At 44.9% G+C, this 16,667-nt stretch overlaps 1 protein-coding gene across 1 annotated transcript in view; it reads left to right on the forward strand.

Moving 5' to 3' along the window:
- Positions 1–16,667, forward strand: part of SDR42E1 (short chain dehydrogenase/reductase family 42E, member 1) — a 986,520-nt gene that overhangs the window by 921,143 nt on the left and 48,710 nt on the right. The gene's annotated exons all lie outside the window — the stretch shown is intronic.

Consider the following 16,667-nt stretch of genomic DNA (forward strand, 5'->3'; position numbering starts at 1 on the left):
CTCCCGGGACGCTCTCCGGAACCCCTCTGGAGCCCTCCCTCTCCCTCTGGCTCCGATGGCAGTTCCCTGACACCATATTTCAAAAAGTGAAAATCCATACACAAAAGTTGTTGGGCATAAACGACACTGCCAACATAGGTTGCCATGCATCCGGATTTTCATACATTTTGCCAATTTCCACCCAGACACTGCTTGCGACTACAGTATTCCGGGTATGTCCAGCAAATTCCGGACATATGGCAATTCTAATCTAGCCTAACCTCCTGGCAATGCAGGAAACCCATTACTACAGCACACCTGACAGCTGACCATTCAAGCTCTGTGTAAAAATCTCTTATCAGTGGGGAGGTCCCTACCTCTGAGCTTTGCCTACCTAACAGGATTGGGGTGATAATAAAATCAGGCTGGGGTGAAACACATGTGCCACCTTGAGCTTCTTTGAGGAGTAGAGTAAAAAATGTAATGAGTAACAGCAGTAAATTGTAAAACCCTTCACACAGAATGCTCCATGGCTCCTGATGGAAGAAGTGCTGTCTTCCCATAGCTTCTGATGGGGGAAGTACCATTCACTCATGGCTCTCATTGAAGGAGGCATCATCTGCCCATGGCAGACCCTCCAAGTGCCCCTATTTTCCAGGGACTGCCCCAGTTTCTGATTTGATCCCAGAACGTCCCCCTTTTCTTTAGAATGTTCCTATTTTCATCAGAGAAATGTTGGAGGGTATGCCATGGCTGTTGATGGAGGAATTACCTTATTTTCCCATCTATAAGATATACCCATGTATAAGAAGACCCCCTATTTTTTGAGCCCCAAATTAAGAAACAAATATTTTAAACATCAAACACTGAGGCAAGCTGTGTAATGGTGGCTGCTTCTTTCAGCCCACCCTGGGTGCCATCACTGAGCTCCTTGCAGGGGAGGGGAGGAGCACACCGCGGGGCCTCCAGAGTCTGCCTGCCCTCTTCCACTCAGCCGCCCTACAGCTGGGAGAGAGGCAACATGGTGCCTGTGCATGCCCAAGGGGCAGTGTGCAGTTTGCTCCCCTGGATGTTTGAGAGTGGAGCAGAAAAAGTCAATTTAAATTCTGCCGTCAGGGATACGCTCTCCCTCACGCTCAGCTGCCTGGCTCCACGCCAGCTCCGCCGCCGCTCCAGTTGGCCAAGGGGATCAAAGTCATCTCACCCCTCTGCGCCTTGCCCAGCAGAGAAACTGCACATCTTGCACCCCTCCTGAGCAACTGCACTGCCCACCCACGGCAAATGGGCCTCCCCCGATCTCCTGCCCCCTTCCCCCTTCATTTTGACAGATTGGAGGAGGTAGAGAACCCTATGTTTCAGTAGACTGCATTGTGCCTAGGGTTGCCACCATTCCCTAGAAAAACGTGAGGGGTGGGAAGAAGGGGTTTGCACCTTGCCCGGCAGAGAAACCGCGCCCCTTGCGCCCCTCCTGGGCAGCAGCAGCCCTCCCATGACTCCCAAGCCTCCCCAAAATGAAGGGGGAAGGAGATCGGGGGAGGCTTGGGAGTCACAGGTGGGCGGCCCATGTTCCTTCTTTTCTTCTTCTTTTGAACCAATTCCAACTGAAGTGTATTTTTGGTCCACACTCTACCATCCCCCCTCCACCTCTCCACAATACCATTGTGTCCATTTGGGAGGGATTTCTCACTGTTTAATACAAACTTTTCATTTTCTGTGTTGAAAGTGACTTCTGATCACCAGCACCACCTATTGGTGTGAGATGGTCATTTAAGTTCTCCTCTCAAATGAGAAAATTGTACGAACAATGGAAGAAATGAGGTGGTCATATGTGGGGCAGTCAACAAAGACCTTTTTATCAATGTATTTTATACGTTTATTTCAAATACTTTTAACCTGCTCTTTATTAGTTCAGACAGTATGTGGGGTGGGTGGAATGCAGAACACAAAATGAGAACAATCCAACCAAATCAGAAAATGAGTGTGGTGGTCCTCCAGAGTGCTTCTCCACAAGTGACAGAGGTGACACAGCTGTTGGTCCAGCTACAGTGCCACCAGCATGTGGCATAGTGGTGGTGAGTGTCCCACTGGTGGTGGCCTGCGCCCTGGCCAACTCTCCTGGCAGATGATTTGGACTGTGGAAAGAAAGGATGAGATTACCCCTCCTCCATGCCTGAGTTCTTCAATGTGGTTCTCCCAGCCCCCACTCACACTACTCCTATGTTGTGGAATGTGATTTTTTCTGGGGGGTAGACCTGTTGGATTGGGGTATTGCCTGTTTGTGGGTGATGGGATACACACACACACAGACACACACACACACACATATATATATACCTGTGGTCAGTGGTATTTTTCTAGAAAATGATGTGTCAGATATCACCACAAACTCTTCCCTTGTTATCTTACGACTTCCATTATCCCTCACCTTTGGCCATGCCTGCGGCAGGTTCGATTTGATGGCCCTTTGGGTCCCTTCCATCACTTCAATCCTCTGATCTGATTCTATGCTGGAGCTTTTGGGAGTTGTAGTTCAGCAACAACTAGAGGGCCACAGATTTCCTATACCTGCTTTACTAGGGTAACCTGCTTTACTGCTTGCGGTTCAACAGCTTACCACACGGGGCAGCATTACTTCTCTGAATTTTGCAGCTCTGAATTCTCTAGCCATTGAATATGCACATAGAAGTGTATACACCAGGGCAGGGGCTCCAGCTGTTGTTGGACTACAACTCCCATCATCCCTAGCTAGCAGATAAAGGTAAAAGACCCCTGGACAGGTAAGTCCATTCAAAGGGACTATGGGGTGCGGCACTCATCTCGCTTTTCAGGTTGAGGGAGCCTTACCTAGCTAGCAGGACCAGTGGTCAGGGATGATGTGAATTGTAGCCCCAAAAACCACTGGAGAACCAAGTTTGGGAAACCCTGCACTAGGATAAAAGTGCAGATAGATGGATAGATGAAAATAACATACCAAAATGCATTATATTTGGTGAAATACAAAAATTACTTTCAAATACATATTTCAGGAGAAATTTGCACTAATTTTCATGAGGATTCTTTTACAAAAGAAGTTTGCAAAATGATGTGGAAATGTGGAGAACTGAATTTAACTTTGAGAAAGTGAGAAACAGAAAGATACAGAAACAGACATTTGCCCAGTTTTAACGCCTCTGCAATCCCATAGATCTGATGTTTGGAACAATTTGCACCTCTGGATGTTGCTGAACTACAGCCGCAGTCATCTCTGACAACTGGCTATGCCCACTGGTGCAGATGGGAGTTGTAGTTCAGTGAAATCTGGAGAACCAAACCTTTCTCATACCTTGTCATGAAATAAATAACAATACCTAATAAAACACCATAAAACAAATTATATATATATATATATATATATATATATATATATATATATATGTGCAGGTTTTGGTGTCTTCGGGTGTCTTCCCGTGTAAGAGTTGGGGTGTCTAGGCGACGTTTCGACGAGGTCTCACTCGTCATCTTCTCGGCTTCTTGTTACTGGAACAGAGCAGGATCTCAGTGTTTGAGTTCCTATAAATACTGTTGAGGGGGTGTGGTGTATAGCCTCCAACGTTCTGGGCAGAGAGGAAGTTCCCAGGTTAGTGTGCCTTTTCTTCTTTTGTTCCTTAATTACTTGAGGGATATCTTGAGTGATTTCTTGAGTGATATTCTGAGTACCACTTAGGTGGGTCATTAAGTGTGGATTAGTTGCTAAAGCTTTCGTGTCTTGACCTCTTGAGCTTGTGAAGAGTTTTTCTGAGAATATATATATATATTCTATATATATATATATATATCACCCATCTTGCTGGGTTTCCCCAGCCACGCTTCTATTGAATAAATCCTTAGAAACCAATAATAACAATACTAAACAGTTTACAGTTATACCCAAATTAAAATAACTGCCAACCCCAACTAAACATTTAACTAACATCAACCTGACACAAACAAAACAGAGGAACCAAATTTAGAACCATTTAAAACATTTTAGCCAGTTGCCCCAACCCAAGAGAGCATGCATGAGAAAGTAATGTGGGGGATTTCTAGATATGAATAATGAATCACCTGACTTCTTGCTTTGATGATGTTGCGTCCTGATGGCACATGCTTTGGCAATCCTCTGACACATATTTGGTGCATATATCTTTCCGACACTGTAATATGTGCCTCCTATGTTATTTCCTTATTCTTTGATAACATTACAAGTAGCAACAGAGCTTATCAATGTGCAAATGATTCTGTAGTGCAACAGAGGGGCAGGGGGGTTGGAACAGATGGCCTTTGATCCCTTCTCAGTTTGATGCATCCATGATCCAAGGATCCTTTGACTGAGTCTGATAAACACAAGGCCCATAAACAAACAGGGACTTGGGGAAGGCCAGCAAGCTCCGTGGTGGTAGAACGTATTTGTAGAGGAGCTACAAAACACTGGCACTCCTATTCCTGGATCTCTGGTAGTGGGTCAAGGAAAGACCTTCTCTGGAGATTTTGGCAAGACTTTATTCAGACAGGGTTGGTGGCGTTGGCCTCTGCCTTTAAGTAACTTCTGCCCTTCCAAGATGTTTTGGGAAACCAGGGCTGTGTAATCATTTTCCAAGAAGCCTGACTAATAGCCATTGATAGGCTTCTCCTCCGTGAATTTGTCCAGTTCTCTTTTAAAGCCATTCAAGTTAGTGACCATTACTGCCTCCTGTGGAAGCAAGTTCCACAGTTTAAATATGAGCTGCATTAAGAAGTCTTTTCTTTTATCTGTCCTAAATCTTCTGACATTCATCTTCTTTGGATGTCCACAAGTTCTAGTGTTATGACAGTAGGAGGAAATCTTTTCTCGACACACTTTCTCCACCATTCAGGCAGGGGAAGATTCCCAAGTCATACCTTTAAAAATTACGGTAAGTCATGGTTTTGTGCCTCAGATCAGGTCTGTGCAAGGGGTGGGAGCACCTGGGTATACCTGCCCAGACTTCGGTGGGCTAAGCTGGTTGGGGTCCCAGCCAGGGACTGGCTATTTCTTTGATTGAGTCTATAACTTGATTCTAACAAGACTTTTGCCCCATGCTTCAGACTAGCTTTCCACGAGCCTGCCTCAGACTTTGCAGTTTTGACTCTAGCTCAACAGAATTGAGATTTCTCTCGGATGCTACAAGTGAAACATTAATGACCACCAGATGTCACCATTATTTCATGTGTGCTGTTTAGGAAGCTGCTTGCCTTCAATTCTCCAGCAGAAACAGACCTTCTTCTCCAGTTATGGAAGACTTTGCTTGAACAGAACGCTATTCCACAAGTGCATACCTTTTAATGGTAGCATGAAAGTGGCCAGCCCCTTGATTTTCTTAAAAGGCTAGATCTTTGTGCTGGAGGGAAATACATACCAAACCTTTCAACATCAGGATCAAATATTAGAATTCTACATAGTTAGATATTTGCATCAGCCAGTGGGAAATTGCATGAAATCACAGCAGCCATTTCGGCCACTGTCCTCTTGCAAGAAAAAAACATGTCCCCTTTTTTCCAGGGCAGTTGACAGGTATGTCTGGTGTTTGGTATGCATTATCAACTCAACATGAAGCTCACAGGGTGACCTTGGGCCAGTCACTGTCTCTCAGTCTAACCTATCTCATAAGGTTGCTGTGGGGATAAATTGTGTGGGCAGGAGAACTATGTATGCCACCTTGAGTCCCTTGGAGAGCTGGTGGGGCTTAAATATAATAAATAAATAGGTAAGTATCTGGCACACATCCCTTTTGGAGAAACAGCTGCCATATGATGCAGGAGGCCAGGTCCTGGAGCGTGACTCAGGGGGGTGTCCTGGCTGAAGGAGTCAGTTATGAACTCTGTGCAGGCTTCCAGGGCTCATTAAAAATAAAGTTGGATTTACCATTAACTCTGGTGAATTCATACATGAATTGCAGAGAACCAGCATAGCTGACAAAGAAGTCTAGTGTCATCTGGGTACAGTATGTCGCCAAGTTAGAGGAATGATAGACCGGAGACAATAAAAAAGAGTGAGGTCCATGTAGAACAACTTTTAGTCAGCCTTTTTTGAGGTAAACAGCGCAAGCAGAAGGTAGAATGTGTGACTTTGTAGAACCTACTTGTCAATGAACATGCTGGAAAGATTTGTCACGTTACCTCACTGGAACCACCCTTAAGACAAATGACTGTGTGCATCTATTGCTCTTTGTTCTCTGTGCAAAGTAATTTTATAGTTGTAGTTTTCTTTTATTGGCTCACTTGAGATTTACAAGCCACATTCTGAGCAGTTCACAGGCGCTGCAGGAGCTTGCAAGATAACACGAAACTAATAAACTGCAATAAAAGCAATACATAATCCAACATAATTAATCTCAAGCAATATTATGTTGCTCCTACTTTCTAGGAGGGCCAAATCATGGTGATTTCTTGAAGGCCACACACTTTCCAAATCATTTTTTGTTGCAAAGCAGATCTTTACCTTTCATCACTACTTAAGAAAATAAGGCCCTTCTAGTCCAAAGGCCCTTGTGGTCTTCTGTTCTCACAGTGGCCAACATCCAGCTTCGCTGAAAGTCCCTGTATTCTAGTGCATTGTTTCATATGCCTGTATCAAGTCTACCTCACCTTTTTTATATACACTAAAGTGCCCCACACTTGGCAGGCAGAAATCAACAGCATGTCAAGCCATGTTTTGATTGAAACATACAAGAGGGAAGATGGCTCAATAGCATTTTTGTTTTGTACACTACCACCAAAACTGTTATGCGGGGCATATTCACTGAGTGACATTGGACCAGGTCATAGAATCACTGATTAGGGAGAGACTTCCAGTGTCATCTTGGTAGGGTTGGTCACTGTGAGAACAGGATGCTAGACTAGATAGACCAATGGCCTAATACAGCAGCCTCTTATAGTCTTATGTTCCTACTATTTGGAATTCTCTGCCCATAAATATTAGGCAGCGGACTTTGCTGTATTGTGTCCCATAGTGTCCCTTGGAGAAGAAAATCGGCGGGTGGAATGGCAGGCAATTTTCATAGAAAGAACAGAGAACTCATATTGTTCAACAGCAACAATGAAAACATGCTTTAATGGGGACCAAGAAATCTTGTAAGCAAGCCTTGTAATTGTTGCTGTGAATGTTCTCTCCCAGCCTTACATGGGCCTTTGATCTGATCCAGGAGGGTCTCTTCTTATGTTCTTATAGGATGTGCTTCCATTTCTATTCTATCCTTGTTGCTATTTCCAGCTTCTTATTTACACAATTCCTTCACCGGTCTTGCTACAGATAATGCCTGGGTGTATGTTAACAAGAACTTGTCACATTCTCTTTGACTTTCAATTCTCAGTGATGCTATGGTTGCTCCTTGGCCAGTAGGAAGGACTGTCACTCAGTCACTCTACTTTGCAAGCAGAAGGTCCCAGATTCGATCCTTGGCATCTCCAGGTAGGAACAGGAGAGAACCCTGTCTGAAACCTAGAAGAGCTGCTGCCAGTCAGTGTAGAGAGTATTGAGCTACATGACCAAAGGGCCAACACTCAGTATAAAGCAGCTTCCTACATTTGTGAGAATATGTGTTCTGTGTTCAGTGTGGAGTATGCTGCTCTCCATACTTCTCCATTTGGCCCCTGGGACTTGGTCAGGTTCCCAGGATCTCAGTTTCTTGTCTTTCCATAGATAGATAGAGGACATGGGAAATATACAAGAAAAAAGTAGAATATAGATTTTTACAACAGAAAAACCAGTGAAAGAGCACTAACATCTCATTATAAAGGGGGGGGGGGAAATAAGTGGGCAAAGTAAGTCATAAATGGGGGGAAACCCACATTGGCCAAGTGCTTGTTAAAGCTACTTCCAAATGATATCATACTTTGTGGGGCTTATATTGAGACGGGGCAATTATTGAGATACATAATAAAGATCCACCAATTACCCGCACAATCCTCAAGCTCTGAAGTTCCCCGTAGCACAGGATGAGTAAGTCTTTCAATGACTGCGCTAGACACAGCCTTTTTGAGCCAATTATCGACTGTAAAATTTAAACCACCTTACCATCCCTGAGCTATAACAAGGCAAGCAGCCACCCAAATATAAAGGAGAAGTGTTTCTGATGTAACTGAAGAGTTTTTGGCTTTAGATATGGAAAGGAGACACGGGGCTGGATCTGGCTGGACTAAGTGACCAACAGTGGTGCTAATTTTCCCAAAAGCTGCAGCCCAGAAGGTCTGGACCAAAGAACAGGTCCACCATAAATGCCTATAAGTCTCTGTGGCTCCACTGTGTCACCAACAGGGCTGAGTTTTGAATATGAGCCATTTGCACCAGTGTTAGGAACCATCTATGAATAATTTCCACATTGTTTTCTCCAACAGAGGCTAAGAATGAAAGAAAATGGTTTTGTGGACCAGAGTTTATTCCATATCAGTTTCCTCCTTCCAGGTCTTTTTCACATACCATCTTCTAATTGTGAAAAAGACCTGGAGGGAAGAAACTGATATGGAATAAACTCTGGTCTACAAAACCTCCCCCCCCCCCATTCTTGGCCTCTGTTGGAGAAAACAATGTGAAAATTATTCATAGGTGGTTCCTAACACTGGTGCAAATGGCTCATATTCAAAATAGGGCTGTGTATATTTTACAAACCGGTCCCTTAATACAAGGTGTTGGCAGCACTGCTATACACTCAAATACTAACAAGGTTCAGATATATCAAGGAAGAAATGAAATGAAATAGCTGCTGAATGCTTAACTGGTAATGGTTGGCATCTACTAATCGTGGAGAGTTGAAGATGTGAAAGAGCACCAGTCTGATTATAAAAATCTCTCAGACAAAAGAAACCAGATTCATTAAGGTTGTACTAAAAGCTACCTTATCCTCTGATTTACATGCTGGGTGATAGGGTAGGGGAAAATATGAGGAGGTTGATGGCAATTTGATTTTTAAACCACTTAGACCAGGTTGTTAAAGCACTACTACATGCCACCCCAATCTCTGAGCAGTGAAAGAATTCAGGGGTTCCAGGGGCTTACTCAGGTTCAGTTTCCTTGGAATGAGGTTCAACAAAGACTGTGGTGCCTTTAGGATATATGGTTTTATTTGCACATATATACAACCTGAGCATAAGATGGAGGGGCTCACAGCATCAACACCCCAACATATCTTGCTTCTCCATTAGTCATGGCTTGGGATCCAGCACAGAGCAAGCATGCTTCTGTGTCTCCAGCGTCCAGCCTGGATGCTCATGGGCTCCTTCATGCAACCAACCAAGTATGCACACACACACACTAATCATCCATGAACCTTGGAGTATGTGGAGGTAACTTCTGAAAGGGGCTTTTGAGAGTTTGCTTCCTTGTTTGTGCTCCTGGCGATGCCTTTTCTCCTTGCCTGAATGATTCATATCTTCAATCTCCCCAGATCACCCTTTGGCCTGGTTCCATGACCTGTTCATCCTGTTATATGGTATGCTAACCCCTCCGAGCCAGCTGTTTTAGAGAATGTTGTATAATATTTACACAAAGCACAGAGTTACTTCTCAAGAAGAGACACCATTGCACAGGTTACAATATGTTAATAGGTGTAGTGGAAAAGAGAATAACCTGGGTCACACCTCCAGCTTTCATTTTATAATGGTCACTCATTCTTTAACTGGCCCAATGATGAATCTTATCATTGGTCTTCATGATTAATTGATTTCCCCATCTATAAAAGTTCAAAAGCCACAAATCCTGCTCTCTTTCTTTTTTCTTTTCCTTTTCTTTTTTCTTTTCCTTCTCCTCCTGCGATGAGGCTACATTTTAATATTTTAATGTTCCATTATTTTAATGTTGTATTTTATTTTTGTTTTTAAGTTGTAATCATTCATCTTGTTTTTATTATTGCTTGTAAGCTGCTCTGAGCCAGGCCTTGGCTGGGGAGGGCGGGGTATAAATAATAATAATAATAATAATAATAATAATAATAATAATAATAATAATAAAATCCTGCACAAAATTCTTTGAATTTCTCTAAGCTTTCCAACACTTACAACAATATTCTTTTCAAGCCTTTGTACATAAAGGACTTCCTCATGTATTGACACTGGAAAATGTGTTTAAACCATAAACATCCCTAATCCTTTAAGAAATGGGTGTCAGGTCATTCTCTAGTTCCTTTGATGATGGCTTGATGGAAACAAGTCCCTCCCATTCCATCATGTATTTATTTTAATAGCTGCCAAATGGAATAAAACAAGAGTCCTCTTGTTTTACGATCAATATCATAGTAACTGAGGATGGATTTCTCACTCACCTCGGGATGGGTGCCAGTTCACAGAAAAACAGTGCCAAGGAATAGGGATATATGCCAACTGTGTCTGAAGATGAAACAATGAAGTTTTTCTTGTACAGTTAAATGTATCTGTCAAAGTTGGTCCAGGATGGGGACGGAGGGTTTGGACACACTGGCCCGATGCAGTTCCACACCTCTGCTGTACTGATTTACACTGAAGTAAGTCACATTAGGGCTGCCCACTTGCTATGGGCAGGGGCGGAGGAAGGGGTGCGATGGGGCTGGGCCTTCCCGGGTGTCACCACTGAGGGGGGGTTGACAAAATGCCGGGCGGCACTCGCCGTGGGGCCTGCAGTGCGCCCGAGCCACGTGTTTCTCCTGGGAGTGACGCAGTGGCTTGGACACCCACAGGCTCCATGCTGCCCCAAATGGTCCGCCCACCGCCTCCCCCTCAGCTGTAGGGTGGCTGAGTGGGAGGAGGCAGGCAGACTCCTCAGAGGCCCACAGAGCGTCCTGCCCTGGCTCACCCTGCTCCCGCAGGCAGCTGGCCCCGCCCCTGGGCACAGGGCATGCACACCTCCCCAGGCACCTGAATGACTTGCTCCGCTATGGGTTATGGGCTAGCTTAGGGGGTGCAGAACAGACTGGCTTAGGGTTTAGAAGAATGGGGGGCTGCTGCTGCCGACCTGCCTCCCTCCTTCTCAGTAGCTATCACCTAAGGCAGCTGCCTCATTGTGCCTAATCTAAGAGATGGCCCCAGAATCAGTCAAATAGGGTGTCCATTGCCAGAAGTGTACAGATGTTAACTAGCTGAAGTAAACCGCTAGTTAATTAGCGGTTTACTGATTAAATTGTGTCTGGTTGAACTTTAGCTCAATCCACACACCGAGTTAAAGTTTAATCATTTGTCATTTGTCAAGGGTGGCTATTAATGCCATATTTTATCAATTTCTTGGCCTGTGAGCTGAGCTCGCCCAAATGCTGAGGCAATTAGCAGAGAGCATATATTAGTTTGGATATTTCATGGTACACCTCCACATTTCCATCGTGTCAGCAAACCCAAGCCTGTGCGAGTTTGTGTGTGTTTCTGGTAGAATCAGCACTGGATCCAAGAAATACGAGGAAACGGTGTGCCTGGCAAAAGGATTTTATGCACATCTCTAACAGAAAGGTGTTACCCTGTCAGCCTCATGGGCAACCCTCCAAAGGCCGCACTATGTAACAGTGGTAAGGGGTTGGATCAGATACCTGAAGGAAGGTTAGCAGCCCGCTCTTCTCGATTAAGCAAGATATTACTGAACATGTAAATAGGTGTTTAAAATCCCTATGGACACTTCCTTGGGAAAAGAGCTCTGGGGAGTGAGGTATTCCCAGCAGAGAAGCAGTGTGGGGAGTAGAGCATTTAACACTCACCCCCTCCCCACTTCTGTTGCAGGCTGCAGCTGAGGCATGATCCCTTGTATAAATCCCAGTTAGTTAAGTCCAGCCAGGAAGAGGATTCTAATCTGTGCCTGACCTTCCACGTGCCCTGCCTTTGCAAAACTACTCTTCCTTAGTGTCTCCCAGGGGATGTCCTTCTCAGTCCTGCAAATCCATCAGAGGAATGCAATATATGCTCCAATGGCCCCTGTAAATCACAGCACAGCCAGAACAGGTCTGCAGAAAGAAAGAAAAAAGCGAGTTGGGGCGGGGGGGGGGTGTTGCCTAATGGAAAGAAACTGCCTGTTGAGGTTTTTCTCAGGAAGTCTGTGTTGACTGTGCTAAAGGCACACAGGATTCATTAGCACAAATTTGCGTTTTGAAGCTTATTCCTTCTCCTCCTCCTCCTCCCTCCCCTCCGCCCTCCTCAGAAACCTCTTGCTCTTTTATTACCTGGAGGGTTAGGGTTCAATGCATTTGCCACTTCAATGCATTTGGCGGCCTTGGGAAAAGTTGGCTCCCCCCATTTCACACACAGAAGGAGATCAGACTGGACTGAGGGGAAGAGCAACTGAGGGGAAGAGCAATAGCTCAGTTGTAAAGCTCTTGTTTTGCATGCGGAAGGTCCCAGGTTCCATCCCTGGTGTCTCCAGGTAGGGCTGGAAAAGATTCCTGCCTGAAACCTTGCAGAGCCACTGCCAGTGCACATCAAAAAAAACTGAGTTAGATAGACCAATGGATTGACCCTGTATGAGGCATGTCTCTACGTTTCTATGGTTTAACACTGGTGCTCTCCTCCAATGCACCTGAGGAAAGCAGGTTAGCTAAGGGCACAGGACAAACACAAGCTTGCCCTTCCACGCTGCTCCCATCCCCACCCCAACCGTTGCATATGCCACATGAGATGGCTGTTCCATTCTGCTGAGCCCTGACTTACTCAGCTAAGATACATTCCCCCATTGATACCATATGTGCTCTCTCTCTCGCTCTCTCTCGGTGCCTCTGTGTCTAATTCCTTAGAGGAAAAATAAGAGCACATGTTAGCAACCAAATTGGCCATGGTGACAATTAACCCTATTTCCCTTGAATGTTGGAAGATTTGGAACAGACAAAAGGAAGTCCTTCTTCACACAGCATAGTTACATTACGGAACCCACTCCCACAAGAGGCAGTGATGGCCACCAAACTAGAGGGCTTTAAAAGAGGATTGGACAAGTTCGTGGAGGTAGAGAAGGCTATCAAGAAGGCTATCAAGAAGAAGGCTAGCCATGCTGGCTATTCTTTGCCTCCATGGTCAGAAACAGCCATGTTTCTGAATATCAGTTTCTGGAAATCACAGTTTCTGGAAACCTGTGTTGCTGTGCTGTGGACCTGCTTTGGGGCTTCTGGTTAGCCACCGTGAGAACAGGATGCTGATACAGCAGGCTCTTTTTATGTCCTTATAAAACAGCCAGGCCTTCAACTGCCTTGTATTTATAGCTTCTTTGCAGTGCTGTTCTTTGGCCCTTAAGAAAAAAACACAAAAAACCCACCCAGCTTACCAAATCTTGAGAGATAGTTTCTCAGAGCTGGGTGAAGCGGGTGGGGATTAGATCTCATTTTCATGTAGCTTGCTCTGTGATTTGCAAGAACACCTTTAAACTTTTCACGCCTTCCCAGGGTGGTAAATTCCATTCTGCCTGACAGCGGCCGTAATTGGTCTGTACAGTGTAAAATGAACTGCTGCCAAAGTTTCTTAACTCTATTTTCTGGCTATCTCTGTAAATAATAATAATATTTTTATTTTTTTTAAACCACACATCGCTATTCGTTTTCACAGCCCTTAAGTAAAGAATATACACCTTGCCAGCACAGGCCCCTCAATCCTTGCTTTTTCTTTCTCTATCCTCTCTCGTAATGTTTGAACTTGTGGACGTCTGAGGAAGCTGAATGCTGGTTGATTCATGAAAGCTAAAAGAAAGGACTTTTTCACATACTGTAGGGCATGGTTAAAGGAACCTGCTTCCACAGGAGGCAGTGATAACTATCAACCTACATAGCATTAAAGACGATTAGGCAAATTCACAGAGGAGAGGGCTAGCGATGGCTACTAGCCATGATGGCTCTGCTCTGCCTCCACTGTCGGGTGAAGTAATGCTTCTGCAGGAGGGGAGAGTCCTCTTGTGCTTCAGGTCCTTCTTGTGGGCTTCCCACAGGCATGCGAAAACAGGATGTTGGAGTAGGTGGACCACTGGGCTGATGCAGAAGGGCTCTTTTTATGTGCTTCTTAAATGGCCTGGTGAATCAAATGGGGAGGGCTGGCAAGTTCAACATTGTCTGCAGGCCAGAGGTTCTCCAGCACTGATCTAGTGCTACCCTGTTTCTCTGATAAAACAACACATCCTCTAGCTGCTGGCCACTGTGACCAGTAGTGGCCAGTGCTTTTTTTCTGGGGGTACGCAGGGGTATGCATACCCCTAAACATTTTATGAATCTTTGTACTTTTGTCCATTTACTGTATTTATTTCCCCCTATAAAATGAACTATAAAATGGTGGTTTTCTTGAGTCAAAATGAGAGCACCCCTAAACATTTATTATTATTTTTTAGGAAAAAGCACTGGTAGTGGCAAATGGGACGTGGGTGGTGCTGTGGTTTAAACCACTGTGCTGCTTGGACTTGCCGATCGGAAGGTCGGCAGTTTGAGGCCCTGCGACGGGGTGAGCTCCCATTGTTCGGTCCCTGCTCCTGCCAACCTTGCAGTTCGAAAGCACTCAGTGCAAGTAGATAAATAGGTACCGCTCCGGCAGGAAGGTAAACGGCGTTTCCGCGTGCTGCTCTGGCTTTGCCAGAAGCGGCTTAGTCCTGCTGGCCACATGTGGCGGGAAAACTGTCTGCGGACAAACACCAGCTCCCTTGGTCTGTAAAGAGAGATGAGCGCTGCAATCCTAGAGTCGTTTGTGACTGGACTTAACTGCCAGGGGTCCCTTTACCTTTATCTAGTGTCAAATGCAGAAGTTCAGGGTCCCTTCAAGGTAGTCACAGCCATGGCAACTCACACCCCTTCTAAGAGAATACACCCTTCTAAGATTATGCAATAATCTTACAGTTATACAATAATAATAATTTTGTGTTTCCTTTGAAGTTCCACTGCACATAACAGAACTTACACACTACAGTGGTACCTCGGGATGCGAACAGGATCCCTTCCGGAGCCCTGTTCCCATCCTGAAGCAAACATAACCTGTGTCCGCGCGTCTGCGCATGTGCGGGTCACGTTTCGGTGCTTCTGCGCATGCACATGACATCATTTAGATGGTCTGCGCATGCATGCGCAGCAAAACCCGGAAGTAACGCGCTCCGTTACTTCTGGGTCGCTGCGGAGCGCAACCCGAAAATGCCTAACCCGAAGCGTATTCATCTTGAGGTATGATTGATTGTATACTCTTGAAGTTGAAGCACCTGCTGTTTTCAGCGTTCCTTAATGCTTAGCTTTGGAGCACACAGTGTTGTTTCGGTGGCTCTAGGATGCTGGGGACAGAGATTCTGCTGGGACCCTGCTGCAGAAATAGTAATGGATCTTCAGTGACCTCAGACCACTGTGACACTGACTGTGGCACTGGGAATGGCAGATGCTAGCAGGACCTCAAAAGTGGCTGCCGTAGTGTAGTGATAAATTTTGAAATTAAAGAGATCATTGTGATTGCCCCCCAACCTTCCAAGAGCCCCATTCCCAAGGAGAATCCAAAAATGCAGGGAACTGTGTTGATCCTAGATATTTAAATGTATGTATCAAAATAGCAACGATAAATAACACAGTGTCTTGTTTATTAGGATCAGAATAGTGAGCTGGCAAAGAGTGGCTGGAATTTGGCTGGGTAGACCTTGACCCCCAACCCTGTGGCCTAACTGCAATCCTCTACATAGTTAGTAAGCTGCAGTGAAACTCAGTATTTCTGGTTTCTGGCTGCAAGGATCCAATTTGTAAAACACAGAGAACTTTAATAAAAGGCATTCATCCCACTGAACTTCAACCTTTAGTGCTTAATTAGAGGTGCATGCATGCTTGTAAGTAATTATTACCATTTAAACTTCTAGCATGAAAGGAGCCCTGTCAAAGAAAAAAGAAACATTTACCCAGCCTCTGCTTGATTGCACATCTGTCACAAACTCGAAAGCCTTTGTTCACTTGTCAGAACAAGGAGGGTGCATCAATATCAGCTACCCTGGCATTCCTGCAGGTTGCATCATCACTCCTGTATGGATGGTCCCCTCATGTTCCTGTACCTCAACACTATTGGCTGACCATGAAGGAGGGAAAGGCAGTGTAGTCTGAGGGAACTTTCTCCCCCTTTGAGGCCACCCATATTTTAACTGGAGATACCAGGGATCAAGCCTTTGACCTTCTGCAAACATCACATGTGCTCTGCCTCTGATCTATATACTCTGCCCACAAGGGGAACATTCTGTGCCGTCACATAGAATGATAGCAAATAGCTGAGAGGCCAAAGTTGAACGCAAGAATGCTGACATACTGTATAGCCCACACAATATGAGAGGGAGTGAAAAATCAGTGTTACCAGTAGACAACCTCGCACGATCTTCTTCATGAATCTGTCCAATCCTTTTTATAAAGCCATCTAAGCTAGTGGCCATTGCTGCCTCATGTGGGAGCAAGTTCCATAACTGAACTATGCACTGTCTGAAAAAAGTACTTCTTTTCTCTCTTCTGAATCTTCCAACATTCAGCTTCATCAGAGAGGGAGTAAAACTTTTCTCTACCTGCTTTCTCCAGGTCATGCATAATAATCTTATAAATGTCAGTCATGTCTCTTGCTACTCACCTTCTTCACAGAGGTGTTGCTCCATCCCACTGATCAATTTGGTCACCCTTTCTGGTTAGTAAAAGAACCACAGAAAACACACAGTCCCAGCTATGACAAAGAGCGAGCAAAAGTCAAAGAGCCAAGAACCCAGGAAGATTTGACAGCTGTGCCAAGACCGAAGGTGAGGAACAATCCCA

This window comes from Podarcis liolepis, assembly GCF_965112155.1.
Source record: "Podarcis liolepis genome assembly, chromosome: 7".
Taxonomy (NCBI): domain Eukaryota; kingdom Metazoa; phylum Chordata; class Lepidosauria; order Squamata; family Lacertidae; genus Podarcis; species Podarcis liolepis.